This window comes from Stigmatopora argus, chromosome 7 (assembly GCF_051989625.1).
Source record: "Stigmatopora argus isolate UIUO_Sarg chromosome 7, RoL_Sarg_1.0, whole genome shotgun sequence".
Classification (NCBI taxonomy): Eukaryota; Metazoa; Chordata; class Actinopteri; order Syngnathiformes; family Syngnathidae; genus Stigmatopora; species Stigmatopora argus.
The window spans coordinates 4,364,747-4,378,957 of NC_135393.1; positions in this window are offsets into that span (position 1 = coordinate 4,364,747).

Sequence of the window (14,211 nt, forward strand, 5' to 3'; positions counted from 1 at the left end):
CTCTGACCCGTTACTTTCTGCAAACAAGATTCAATCTGCAATACTACTAAGTACACTTGAACACTCTAGTAGGAACAACTAGAATATACCTCAAATACCTGTAAATGTCCAAGGATCTAGAGTATTTAAACTATAATTTCCTTTCTGGGCCCTGAGCATTAAAGCCGGTGTGTTGTTCTTGGCAGTCCGCAGACAGACCAGATCATCTCATGGACACTGATACTTTCCTCTGGGATCCATTCTTCTCTCCATTTGATGGAAGCCAAAGGGGGCCTTTAGCCAGAAAGGTCCTATTATGTCTTATTGACACTGTTTTGGGGGAGACAAACATGTTCCCCCCTTCTCTTTTTGATTCAAGCATGATATGACATATGCCCTGATCAGCAATGATTTTTCAAATTACCTTGAAAGTAGTTCTTTAGGGCCCAGCGGCTGAGTGGTTAGCGCGTCGGCCTCACAGAGGGAGACCTGGGTCCAAATCCAGGTTGGTCCACCTGTGTGGAATTTGCATGTTCTCCCCGGGCCTGTGTGGGTTTTCTCCGGGTACTTGAGTTTTCTCCCACATTCCACAGACATGAATGGTAGGCTGATTGGACACAAAAAAACTGACACTAGGTATGAGTGTGAGTGTGATTGGTTGTTTGTGTCTTTGTGCCCTGCGATTGGCTGGCTACCAATACAGGTTGTCCCTCACCTCTGGCCTGAAGTCAGCTTCGATAGGCTCCAGCACCCCCTGTGACCCTAGTGAGCATAAAGCGGTTCAGAAAATGAGATGAGATGAGTAGTTCTTTAGTGGAACAAAAAAGGGTTTCAGTACCTTAACCTTCAGACTGGATGTGTGGTGTGGATGCAACTAAGAAACCAAAGCATAAAAAACCCACACACAATATTTGTTTTCTTCACTGCTCAACTCAGATGTGTAGCGTATGCCATAATGACCCTAGTGTCCAGAGCCCAGGTTTCTCCCTGTCACATTCCCACCTCATGACCTCACGGCTGCATGTATGCATGAAACAGATGTGGCTGGCTATGAAAGGCCTGAAACAGGATAGCCTACAGTCTATAGCCTATAGGCTGGTCTTCTTTGGCCTCAAAGCCTGGGCCCTGAGGTTGCAGAGGGCAGAATAAACAGGATAGATCTCTGCATGTGTATGTGGTGTTTGTGAAAGGCAAATGGCCAGAATGAGAGAATGACCCCTTCCCATGTGCAAACCATAATGCTTAGGCGAGCTTCCATGTCAGCATGGCCAGTATAGTTTGCACAGAAATAAAAGCAAAACATTGTAAGTTCAGCTCAAATTATAAAGGCCCTTTACGTTTTACAAAGCCATTCCAATTGTTCAGAGCATACGATTATACCCCTAAATGCACATATACATGCAAATGTACAATTACATACATGTTTCTTTTTTCACTCATCCAGAGTTTTCAATTGTATTCCAATCATTTTCATGTAGTCACTGTCAGAATCTAAACCAGGGGTCTCGAACTCAATTTACCTGGGGGCCGCTAGAGGCCGAGTCTGGGTGAGACTGGGCCGCATCAGGATTTCCACAAGAAAAGCACTGATAAAACTTTCCAACGTTATCAAATATCTTTATTTTTTAACAAAAAATAATGAATTAAATAAATTAACTTAAAGATGAATAAAAAATAAATCAATCAGTAATATAAAACCAAATAATACTAATGAGCATACAGTAGATATACACTGGCTGGCTAAGTAGAGAAAATGAATTATTTTTATTCCGTTTCAAATGTCTGCATTAACAGCTCTTTAACCTTTAACTTTCTGAACTTGAATGGAACATTGAACATGAAATATTCTGAACACGGCTTCTTTTGCCTACTCCTTGCTGCTAGAGACCTGGCAGCGCTTCTTCTCACATAGTCACATTTGGCTTGAGGGAGGAAGCAGTGGAGACCCTCAGTAGAGCTTGAAGATGCTCATCAGTAAGTCTGGACCTGTACTTGGACTTATTGAAGTTCAAGGTGGAGAAGAGCTTCTCACACAAGTATGTGCTCCCAAAAAGGCACATGGTCCCCTTGAACCTTCAGGAAAGTTCAGGGAAGCTGGGGGTCAACTCTCTCAAAAATTGCCCAAGCTTGTCTGCTTCTCCACTCACCTCCCTGAACTTGGCTTTGAGTGCAGAGTTGCACTGCAGGTCAATGAGCTCCATTTGAAGCTCAGGAGGGGCATCTTGCACATCAAAGGAGAAGGGGTCCGCAAAAATTTGAAATGTGGCTTTGTGTGTCTTGAAGTCTGCAAATCTGTGATCAAATTCCTCCTGTAGCTTCGAAATGGCCTCAACATACTTCTCACCACTGAATGGTGTGCCTGCATCCACGAGAGCCTTGCATGCTGGGAAATGGCAAAGGTTTGTCTGAGAGAGCTGGGCTTTCCATAACACAAGTTTAGTGCAGAATGCTCTCACGTTGTCATAGGCAGCACTGACAAGTTGCCCCTGGCCTTGTAGCTTCTTGTTCAGTACATTAAGCTCATGTGTGATATCAACAAGAAAAGCCAAGTCCATGAGCCATTTGGGATCACTTAGCACAGGATCAATCAACTCACAAACGGCGTAGCTAGCTTTGACTGCTGCATTACTGTCTTTGGTAGCCTTCTTGAAGAGATCCTGTTGCCTCAGAAGACGTGTTTTAAGACTGGCAACCTAGTTGGCTCTCTCATCTCCCTGGTATTTTTCGTACTCCTCAGCATGTCTCATAGTACAATTACGTTTCGAATTGTATTCCTTGTGCACCGCAACTTTTTCAGTGTAAATGAGACACGTCGGGGTGCCCCTGTGTTCAACAAAGAAATATTGCACTCCCCACTTTTCTTGAAACTGTCTGTGCTCATCACCGACCTTTCTCTTCACGGCAGGCTTTGAAAGAGACATCTCTGGGGCTCTGTCATATGTTTTTCCACTTGGAATGAGTCTCGGGTTGATCTTTCACATTCAGTCGCGCGGGTTTGTGGCGCATGTGCACTTTCGCTCTCCGTTTCAATCGCGGAGATGGCTACAGACACTGACACAGGCTGGATCACGGATCATAGCGCCTCATTCAGTTCTATGCTGAGAGCAGCGGAGGAGTGTGCGCGCCGAGCGGAGTGATCGGCCTCACGGCTTCTCCTCCGCCCAGCTGATTGGAGGAATGAATGAGTGAGTGAGCGAGGCACTGGACAGCCCGGCCGATGTCCCGCCCTCCAGAGCCGTATACCTCACCGTGATTGGTTCATTCAGCTCCGAACCAAAGTTCCCTCTAATTTTTTGTTGGTCTGAGCAGAAAGACAACCTCCCTGAGCGCACTGAGTACCAGTGTGAGCGACATCATCGGTACTCGGATGATTTGCCTAAAGACGTTTCGCCGACGGACGTTTGACAGACGGGCAGGTCGCCGAATGGACGTTCCACCGAACGTTCATTCGGCCGAACGGAGGTTTCGCCGAAACGGGATTCGAACGCTCGCCCCGCCGGATCGTGTGTGTACAAGTTTTTCAACCTCGGCCCGCGGGCCATATACGGCCCGTTAGGATTTTTAATCCGGCCCGCCGCCGGTGTTGTCCAAATTATAGTAAAAATCAATGTTCGTCTACCATCAATGGCAGTCCGGGAATAAGCACTCTTGGGCAGGCAGATGTAGCAGAACCGAGCCGTAAAATGACAGCAATCGGGTCAAATCCATCCTAAAACAGCATTTAATGATTAAATACAAATACTGGATGATATCGCGATGGAGGCAAAAAAACGTCTATAGACGTCCATTCGCCAAACGGCTCAAAATGCTCTCAAATTCGGTCAAATCCAGCTGAAAACAGCGTTTAATGATTAAATACAAATACTAGTATTTGTATTTAATCATTAAACTAACAAATACTAGTACGACCTGTCCGTCTGTCAAACGTCCGTCGGCGAAACGTCTTTAGGCGAATCATCCGGTCACGACATCATCATTGCTCGCTATCGGCACACCAGTATCACACCTGCCACAAGCAGGTGCATGTCAATGTTCCCTCTAATTTTTCATGTAAAACATGCTGTAAAACAAGAAAAACATGAGTGGACAGAGCTACTGCCACTGGCTGCCACTTAAACGGCGCCATCATGGGGAAAGGGGTAAAAAAAAAAAAAAATAAAAATAAAAAAAATAAAAAAAAATAATAATAAAAAAAAAAAAAAAAACAATCTTTCATATTAAGACGGGGGCCGCAAATTATCGTCCCGCGGGCCGCAGTTGGCCCGCGGGCCGCAAGTTTGAGACCCCTGATCTAAACTCATTTGCCTCATTTCACAGTGTTGTCACAAGAGATGGGTCTCATTTGGTACCAGTTTCGAATCAACCAGTGGTAACCAGACCAAATACAAGGCTGCTGGACCCTATCCCAACCGCCTGTGGGCAGTAGGCTGGGGACACCCTGATTTGGTTGCCAGCCAATCGCAGTGGGCACTGTGAGACGAACAACTATTAACGCTCACACTCAATACCTAGTTACAATTTAGGGTGTTTAACCAGCCTACCGTGTCTGTTTTTGTCATTTAGGAGTAAACGGGAAGTACCCACGCAGTCACAGGGAGGAAATACAAACTTCATACACACTCGAACACTTACAATCCAGGAAGTCCAGAACCCACTGGGGATTGAATGGGGTAACCTTCTCGACCACTGTGTTGCCCATTTAATTACAATTTAAATAGCAAAAATACACAAGCAACGTTTTCTTGTAAAATTCTGCCATCTTAATGCTCAGGTATAATGCTAAAGACTGAGGCTGGCATGTTATGGAATGATGTGTAAAATCAGTAGTAATTGAAAATTGTATTATTAATAACAAAATCTGTGGATGCCTTACTAATATTGGTTTAAACCAATTTGTGGCAAAACGAAGTGATAGGATTCATCATGAAGTCTGGATTGGTGAACAATACTGTCAAACTGATGACTCAGCATAGTTGATTGATACTGTACTACCGTGTTGCATGTAATACAGCCACACACAGTCTTCTACTCCTGTGTTGCATGCAGAGCCACCATTAGTGAGACTGATATAAAAAAAGGCACAACACCTTAACTAGCCCACAGCCTCAGACCCATCTATTCTCAATATGCCACATTCTTATTCATTTTTCCCAAAAACCTGACACTGCAATCTGAAGACGAACCAGCCCCATTATTTTTGTGCACCAGTAGCAAGAGTACGTCGAGCCTCGCTACAACCAACATTATCCTTCTATGTCAGAGGTTGGTAATATCCGAGCAGTATGGGAATCCAGAGGTGCATACGGAATTATGTCATTAATCCTTCAAGGCAATCGCTGCCTCCTTTGCTGTCTTTTTTCTACAACTAAATGCACCAAATACTGAGCCACATTTGCATGCTGCATAAGTTACCAGATGGCTTGGTGGGCTTCGGGTACAAATGCGATATTGTTTTTTCGTTTCCATTCTTCTTTTGAATTCATTTGTCTCATTCTACAAGGTCTCAGTGATTGGATTCATGAACAAGATATCCAATAGGAGGGGCTAGGAGCAGGTTGTCTCTGATGTGCTTTTTCTTTTTCAAGCCAGCGTTAAAGCCTGGTGAATTACTCATAGTCTTCAAAAGACAGACCCCTCCTAGTTACACTTTCAGTATAGAGTGACCTATTGATTTAGATGATTTGGGGGGAATGGGGGTGGGGGTAATTGAAGCTACACTATCTGAAATGGAGGGATACTGGCTCATTTTATTGTCATTATATGTTTAATGAGATTTAAATCTTCACCACGAAGTGCACAAATACAAGAACAAACAAAAAGAAAATAAATAAATAATCAATACATATGTAATAAATAAATAAGTAGTCCAAGTGAGAACAGCAGAGCGGGGCGGCCTTGTTCCGTCGGAAGTCCAGGATGAGTTCTAATCTGTGTCTAATTGTTGAGAGCGCACCACTCGCTGAGTCTAAGAACACAACAACAAACAAACAAATAGATAGATTGGGTTGATTACTTGCATTTTGATTCCATAATTCCGCTATTACTTGGCTGGTAGCAACTTAATCCTACACAGCTAATGAATAGCCACAGCAGGCAAATTATTTGTTGATATGATGGTATGAGACGCTGCCAGCCAAAGAAACAATCGAATCATTGATACACTGCTAAACTGGGCTTTATTGACGAATAGCTTAACAAGCTTTAATTTGGTGCCCCTTAGCTGGTGCGTGAAAAAGTGAGGTTGGGGTTTCGATGGTGTTGGCTTGTGCACTCCACACATAAATGTCACTCATTTCGTTTTGATTCAATAATTAACAGGAAAGTCTAGGCAGGATTACATTGGGATCTGTTGCATTCTTCAGAGTGATTTGAAGCAAAGCTTCGATGTCAGGGTAGACAATGAGGCAATTACTGTCCATTTCAGTGCATGTATGCATGAGTGCATACATGCATGGGTGATTGGCCCAATGGTAAAATATATGAAGAAAAATAACCTTCTATATTCTCAGCATCTGCTTTGTTTGGTGAAGATTCAACATTCCCCCAACATTGATCCTTCGCTTCAATTAACGCTGAGGTTTGTCCCCAATCAATTCCTATCTTGCCCCCTTTCTTGTGGTTCTCTATCTAGTGCTGCCTCTCTTCATTTCACATTATCCCCTTGTGTCTTTGGATGCCCACCCCTCCTCACAATGCTCCTACCTCACACCCTAAGGTCTTGGGGGTCAGTGCCTCCAAGGTGACTCATAAACAGCCGCTTGTGAAAAAAATCAATACTTTATCAACAAGCCACAAGAGGCTTTTGCACTTACCCTGTATGATCTTTGGGGTAAAGGCCTGCAAGCATCCATCTCCTCCTCAAGTCCACTCTCAGAGCTTTCTTGCTGAGATAATCAGAGGCAAGGAAAAGGTTGAGGGGGCTAAAAAGAGAAGAAACTGGTGGAGGGAAGGAGGCAAAGGCAAAGTAGCAAGGATTGTGTAGGCTCTAAAGGCTCAACGTCTGAAAAGGGAGTTGCTGCTCCGTTGCTTTTAGCTTGATCTGCATCTGATTAAGGAGAGAGGGCAAAGTGTTGTCCTTCACCCCAGTGCTCCCCAGTCCCACCATTATGTACCCTGGCACTGAGATCCATCATCCACCTACCACAGGCCTACTAGCCACAGCTTGGGGACTTATTAGACTAGTACAGCACTGTCCAACCAAACCCCACTCTGCATAGCACCAGTCAGATTGTGCGTGCTATATACACTAATTTTGAAGCCTAAGTTGACAATTATGTACATAAACAGAGTTTCATATATTTAAAAAAGTGTAAATATAGAAGTACTAATTATTTAGTAAAATTAAATTGAGGCAACCAACCACAATACCTCCACTCATACAATAGAGACAAATTGTTCGACATTTTTAAGAGGACATAAACAGACAGTGGATTCACACTTCAACATTGATTTGTTCATTCTTTGAGGTACCTTCATCCTAACATTTCTTGAAGAGACTGCCTTGGCTTGTGAGGCCTTTTCAACTTTTGTCCGGTAAGCCTTCCTGCAACACACCAAGATCTGAGTGAAAATGGAGGAACCTGACACATAGAAACATCAATCCTTAAGTTCTAGCCTCAGTATTGTCATGACCTTGGTTTGGAATGACATCTATTTGCTGGCTGGCTGCACACATCTTTTTTTGCAAATTGCATGGGCCAGGCTAATTTGTTTTTATGCACGTTTCGTCAAGAATGTGATGCCACGTTAGCTTTTGGGAGCACCGCCAACGTAGCTTGAGGATCTGAGTGACAGACAGAAACGGGGTGATTGAGAATGATTGTTCTGCCAGTTGTTTTGATGTATGAAAAGAGGGAGCCACTGAACGGATCCTGCAATGGGTTCACGGACATATAGAAGTCCTTCAGGGACTATCTAAAGCTGAATATTATCATTCGTACATGGAAATAAGCAATGACCATTCAAGCTTATGAGAAACATGACAGATTAAAGAAGAAAGTCGTTTGAAATATTTTCAGTCAACCAGCATTATATCTCACCTGAAACATGAATTGCAATGTTATTATATTATGGTAGGTTATAGAAAACAGATGTGCTCGAAAAGAAAGGAAACTTATTTAACCTACATGCTGTGCATTTGTTGGACCCAGCAGAAAAACCATTTCAAGCTTTTGATGTATTAACATAAATGCTATTCATCAGAACAATATTTGAATCTTTGAATTGACCAGCAGCCCGGCGGCTGAAGTGGTTAGCACGTCGCCCTTACAGCTTTGGGGTCCTGGGTTCAAATCCAGGTCGGTCCACCTGTGTGGAGTTTGCATGTTCCCATCAGAAAAGTTTTAGGTTCAATCCAATGATCCAGGACACAATTTCATGCCAAGTATTAAGAGGGTGAAATACAACTAAAACATTTGCTACAGTCTGAGCAGTGGATTCAGATTATATAAATTATTTATGTTATTTTTTATTTAAATGTATGCTTTTTTGTGGTACAAGGATGGGCTTAATATGTTGTACTCTTCTACTGCGACAATCTTTTTTTGATACTATATGAAGGGACACAAGATGGATGACGATCTCAAAAGTACTAAACAACAATTGAGAGCTCAAATACATAAAAATACAATGAGGAAAACATGGGTGACATTAACTGCAGTGGATTGGTTGACAAAGAAGGAGCAGGCACAACAAGTTAAATCGATGGGACACACTTATTTTGCAGCATTGAATGAATAGGGATAGGATAGGAGATAGCAATATATTTTTACACGTAGCCAAAATCCCTGGCTGGTTATAACTGTGCTTCGCCCCCACAGGCACCCACAAGTCCTCACGACAAGCGGCCTTCCTCACATTACGTGACAGAAATAGTCTCCATGACCTGCACATATACATTCAGCAGGGTGCATGTTCATATATCCAATCATATATCGTCCTTAACCCTTGATGTGTTCTTTTTCACCCACTCTGCACATACTCACTGGACCTCACAGAATGTAAAGGTGAAAAGGTCCCTGAACAGATACGGACCCTTGCTCTCTTTCACTTGCTTTCAATCACACACATACACACACATACACCGATACACACATTCACATTGCTCTACTGTACCCGGAGGATCGTGTCTGCAAAGGTTACATTCCTTGGACACAGTTCACATATATGTCTTCATGATATATATGAGAGAGGCATGTTCACCGCTCAACATACTTCACACTGCAGTCAGATAGCAGATGCACACGAATGAGAAGAGAGCCAAGCGTTTCTTAAGCAGTGCTTATTGGGGTTTATGTTCCTTCATTACATACATCAAACTTGAAACTTTTTTAATATTATTTGGTTGGAATATAAACATTCTGTTGGCACCCAGTAAATGAAGTGTTCTGTTTATTCTATAAAATACATTTTATTGTGTTATTAATAAAATTGGATTCATGTATATGAGCTGAAAAGTTTATAGAAATTACAATCTTGATGAGACTCTTCATTCTAAAAATAACTGTTATAATATATGTAATGTATATAATATATGTGCAGCTCGATCAAAAGTTGGTTGTGAGCGTGAATGGTCGTCCGTCTCCTTGTGCCATGCAATTGGCCGGCCACTGATTCAGGGTACCCCCCACCTGGTGCCCATAGTCAGCTACGATAGGCTCCAGCATCCCCCACGACCCTTGTGAGGATAAGTGGTTCAGAGATTTTTTACATTCAATCATTTCAAGGGTCACAGGGGGTGCTGGAGTCTATCCGAGCTGACTTCGGGCTGGAGGTGGGGGACACCCTGAATCGGTTGCCAGCCAATCGGGTGGACCGACCTGGATTTGCACCCAGGACCCCAGAACTGTGAGGCCAATGAGCTAACCACTCACTCACCGGGCCGCCCAGTTCTGAATGTTTAAATAAAACTAATTTACCCCATTTCTCCAAACCTGCAATGTTGGTTTATGGACTGTATTTGTAAACACAATAACCCTCCAGAAAAGGCATTAGGTCCATGTAAATGTAGCCATTGTGATCTCATAAACTTTGACAGGAGGTATGCAACATTTATGCATTATTTAAGGGTTCATACTAAGGTAAGGTGCCTATGGAGGATAATATTTCAGTCCTGCAACAGCATTTGTGACAACACAACAAACAAGTCTATTCCACAGTTGCATAAAAGTACTAAAGTGAGAGAGACTGTCTTTAGTAGTTTGATGGATTCTGTGAAATATATTTTGAAATTGTCACAAGAAAAGTAAATTACATTATTATATAATTAGACAATATAAATATTTTATGCCAACCCCAAGAACAAGGAAATGATCTAAAAATCGACAATGCTCACAGTGGACAGTTTTGAGAAGCAGAATGAGACAAAATGAAATGGTCTCAAAAAATTATAATAATTATGAAATAAATAGGCGGGGGGGGGGGGGGGGTCGAGTGGTTAGCACGTCAGCCTCAGCTCTGGGGTCCTGGGTTCAAATCCAGGTCAGTCCACCTGTGTGGAGTTTGCATGTTCTGCCCAGGCCTGCGTGGGTTTTCTCCGGGTGCTCCAGTATCCTCCCACATTCCCAAAACATGCATGGTAGGCTGATTGGACATTCTAAATTGCCCCTAGGTATGAGTGTGTGCATGGATGGTTGTCTGTCTCCTCATGTCCTGGGATCGGCCACCGATACAAGGTGTCCCTTGCCCCTGGCCCGAAGTCAGCTGGGATAGTCTCCAGCACCCCCTGCGACCGTAGTTCAGGAAATAAATGAATGATTGAATGAAATAAATAGAAATATAAAAACACAGTGCTATTCCATACACTGTACTTCCTCCCTAAAGCAGAAACTACAGCACTAACATGACTAAAAATAATACAAAAGAAATACCAGCACGTCACAAGTTTTAACTGCCCAATAATTTTATCACAACCTCATTGAATATTTTCAATAGAGTAATATTTTGCTGAATTGAATTTGCATGTTCCTGTGCATGTGATGTTTGAAACTAAATAGATGTTCTTTCATGCACAAGACATTTAAGATCCGCATGCTGACCTCTCAGATGTCCTTACCTACCCCTCAACCACATCAAGTGAAATGTTCAAGCCAGATTTGATTGAAAATGGAATGAGGCAATGCGGGAGCATGTGATATGGCTTCAGGGATGGAGTGCAGTTTTGACACAATCTCACAGTCAGAGTGATATCAGTAATATCAAGTATGCTTGTATAGCTTGAGGTTATTCTGTGGGATTAGAAACGGCATTATCTCCATGCACTTGGTTTCAGTTCATGTCAGTCAAAGCAAAGTCACGCATGGCATCCGGCAAAGGCTATCAAAAACATTACAGGGGCTGGTGCTCCTTATTCAAAAAGCCTCACACAAAAATACAATTTGCATAAATATTCACTTCATGATTCAGTGCCTAAATAATATGCCTGATGTATTCACCTAACGTTGTATGCTTTGTATAGAAGAAAGAACTACATTTGTAAACAACAATTGAGCCATTATAACACTTAAGGCCACTTCAGTGCAGATTTGCATTAAATGATCCATGTTTTGTTTTATTTTATCGTTTTAAATACATTAGGGCACAAACATGCCGAAATGTACTTGCCTCCTATGTCCACATTCTGAATTTATACAAACATTTACTCATTCATTCATCTTCCATACCGCACATCCTTGTATGGGTAGCAGGGGTTGCTGGAGTCTATCCCAGCCGACTTTGGGCCAAAGGCAGACTACACCCTAGAACGGTCGCCAGTCGGTTGTGGGGCACACAGAGAGACAAAAAGCCATTCACACTCACAATCATACTGCCACCAGTGGGAATTGAGCCCGCGCTTGCCTGCACCGAAGTCAGGCGAGTGCACCTCTACACACCATCAGGTAGTCCCAAATAATTAGTCTATTTCAAAGATCGTCTTTGCATTCGGAAGCTACAGCAGCAATTACAGAATATAAATATTCTTTTGCACCTGCTTACTGTCATACTCATTCCATTTGGGCCATTAAATGGCTAATTCCCACATCCTGTCCTTCCTAAAAGTACATCTACTGTTCCATTCTTCACTCAGAAAGGTGGGTATGACTTTGCATATAGAGTATGAACATTGCCATTTCCAATAATGGTTCTACAGCTGGGCTGTGTGTAGCCCTTTTGAAGAACACGCTCTGAAACTTAAGGGCCACATGGTACAAGAGCTTGAAACATTAGACAGTACTAGAGATACAGAATACCTACATATGTTTACTCAGCTGCCAGTCACAATTCCATCACATTGGAAAATGCCTTTGCATTCCTTATTCATTTTAATTTGAACAGCTTTTTCCAGAAAATGTAAAAATTGAATTAACATTCAAAAAAACAGACAGTGACCAAATTAAAAACAAAAGCAAAACATTGAAATCCTTTTAAACCGAGAGGTTAAAAGCATTCTTTAGTTTATCTGCATGTAAAAAAAATGCTACATTCACATTCACTATCCATTTGAATTCCATATTAACATGGCACTTATATAAAATTAATTATTAAAAAAAATCTTATACAGTAGACATACTGTATGCACATATGTATAAAGGTCAGGGGAGCAATGGAGGTAATAGGGAAAATCCTAGAGCATACTGTATCAACCGAGCAAATGATCTAATAAAATGATTAAAATAATATTTTCACCTACTGAAGCAACAGACATGTCTTGTGGGGAGATTAGGTTTATGTATTGGTTTGATCATGTCCTCTGTATGTGTTGACAGACAGGTGTGTCTTACTGTGGTTCACACGTATCAACCGAAACCAAAAAAGAGGCAGAGTAAAGAGCCAGGGAGGAGGAGAGGCTAGTTACTACTTCCAAAGTTTAATCTAATATCCCTGCTCCACTGAAAGCATTCAACCAGGCAGTGAAATGAAACACTGCTTTTTACATCTTCCAGAATTACTTTCTCAGTTGAGGTCCTTGCAAGTAAAGTAATGTTTACTGCAGGGTTACAAATCCATTCGAAGCATACGGCCACCGGATGGTGTGGTGGTTCACTCGCCTGATTTCGGTGCAGGCAGGCATGGGCTCGATTCCTGCTGGTGGCAGTATGATTGTGAGTTTGAATGGTCATTTGTCTCTTTGTGCTCTAAGACTGACTGCCGACCAGTTTAGGGTTTAGTCTGCCTTTCGCCTGAAGTTAGCTGGGATAGGCTCAGGCAACCCTTACTAGGATGCACAGTACGGAAGAGGAATGAATGAATGTGTTGCACATAAACAAATTACCGTCTTGTAATATGACAGCTGAAGAATAAAAATATAGTTTTCTGAGTTGCGGTGGGTCTTTGACAAAATGAAGCCTGCGGGCCCTCAATCTCCAAATTATCATTAATTTTCCCTTTAATAACAAGTTACAATGGGGGGAATAGTTTACCTAGCGGTGCACAAAGGAACACGTTAAAAGTGTTATAAAGTGCTTCATTCTCCAAATTCTCATTAATTTTCCCTTTAATAACAAGTTATAATGGGGGAATAGTTTACCTAGCAGTGCACAAAGGAACACGTTAAAAGTGTTGGACTCCGTTATTATAATTCACATTAACCCCCAAAATAGTCATGCCTCCCATTACCTTATTACTTCCCGCAGATAGTAATTAGTTCAGAAGAGTAAAACCCAATCCCAACACCACACACCGCACACACACCACACCGCACACACACCGCTGACTTCGGGCCAGAGGCGGGGGACACCCTGAATCGGTGGCCAGCCGATCGCAGGGCACAAGGAGACGGACAACCATGCACAGTCACACTGATACCTAGGGGCAATTTAGAGTGTCCAATCAGCCTACCATACATGTTTTTGGTATGTGGGAGGAAACCGGAGTACCCGGAGGAAACATACAAACTTCACACAAGAGGACCGACCTGGATTTGAATCCAGGGCCCCAGAGTTGTTGTGAGACTGACGTGCTAACCACTATATATATATATATATATATATATATATATATATATATATATATATATATATATATATATATATATATATATATATATATATTTGACTCTACTTACGAATGCTTCTACATACAATTTCTTCAGAACTCTTTGATATGCAAATTACTGTTCCAATATACAAAAACAAGATCCAAGTTATCCCAAAAACATCAATTTCCTGTATATATGATTTTATTTTGAAATTGTCTCAGTAGTATTGCGTCCTGCTTGTCACTCCGCTGGCCTCCCATTGGCTGTCTCACTTAAAC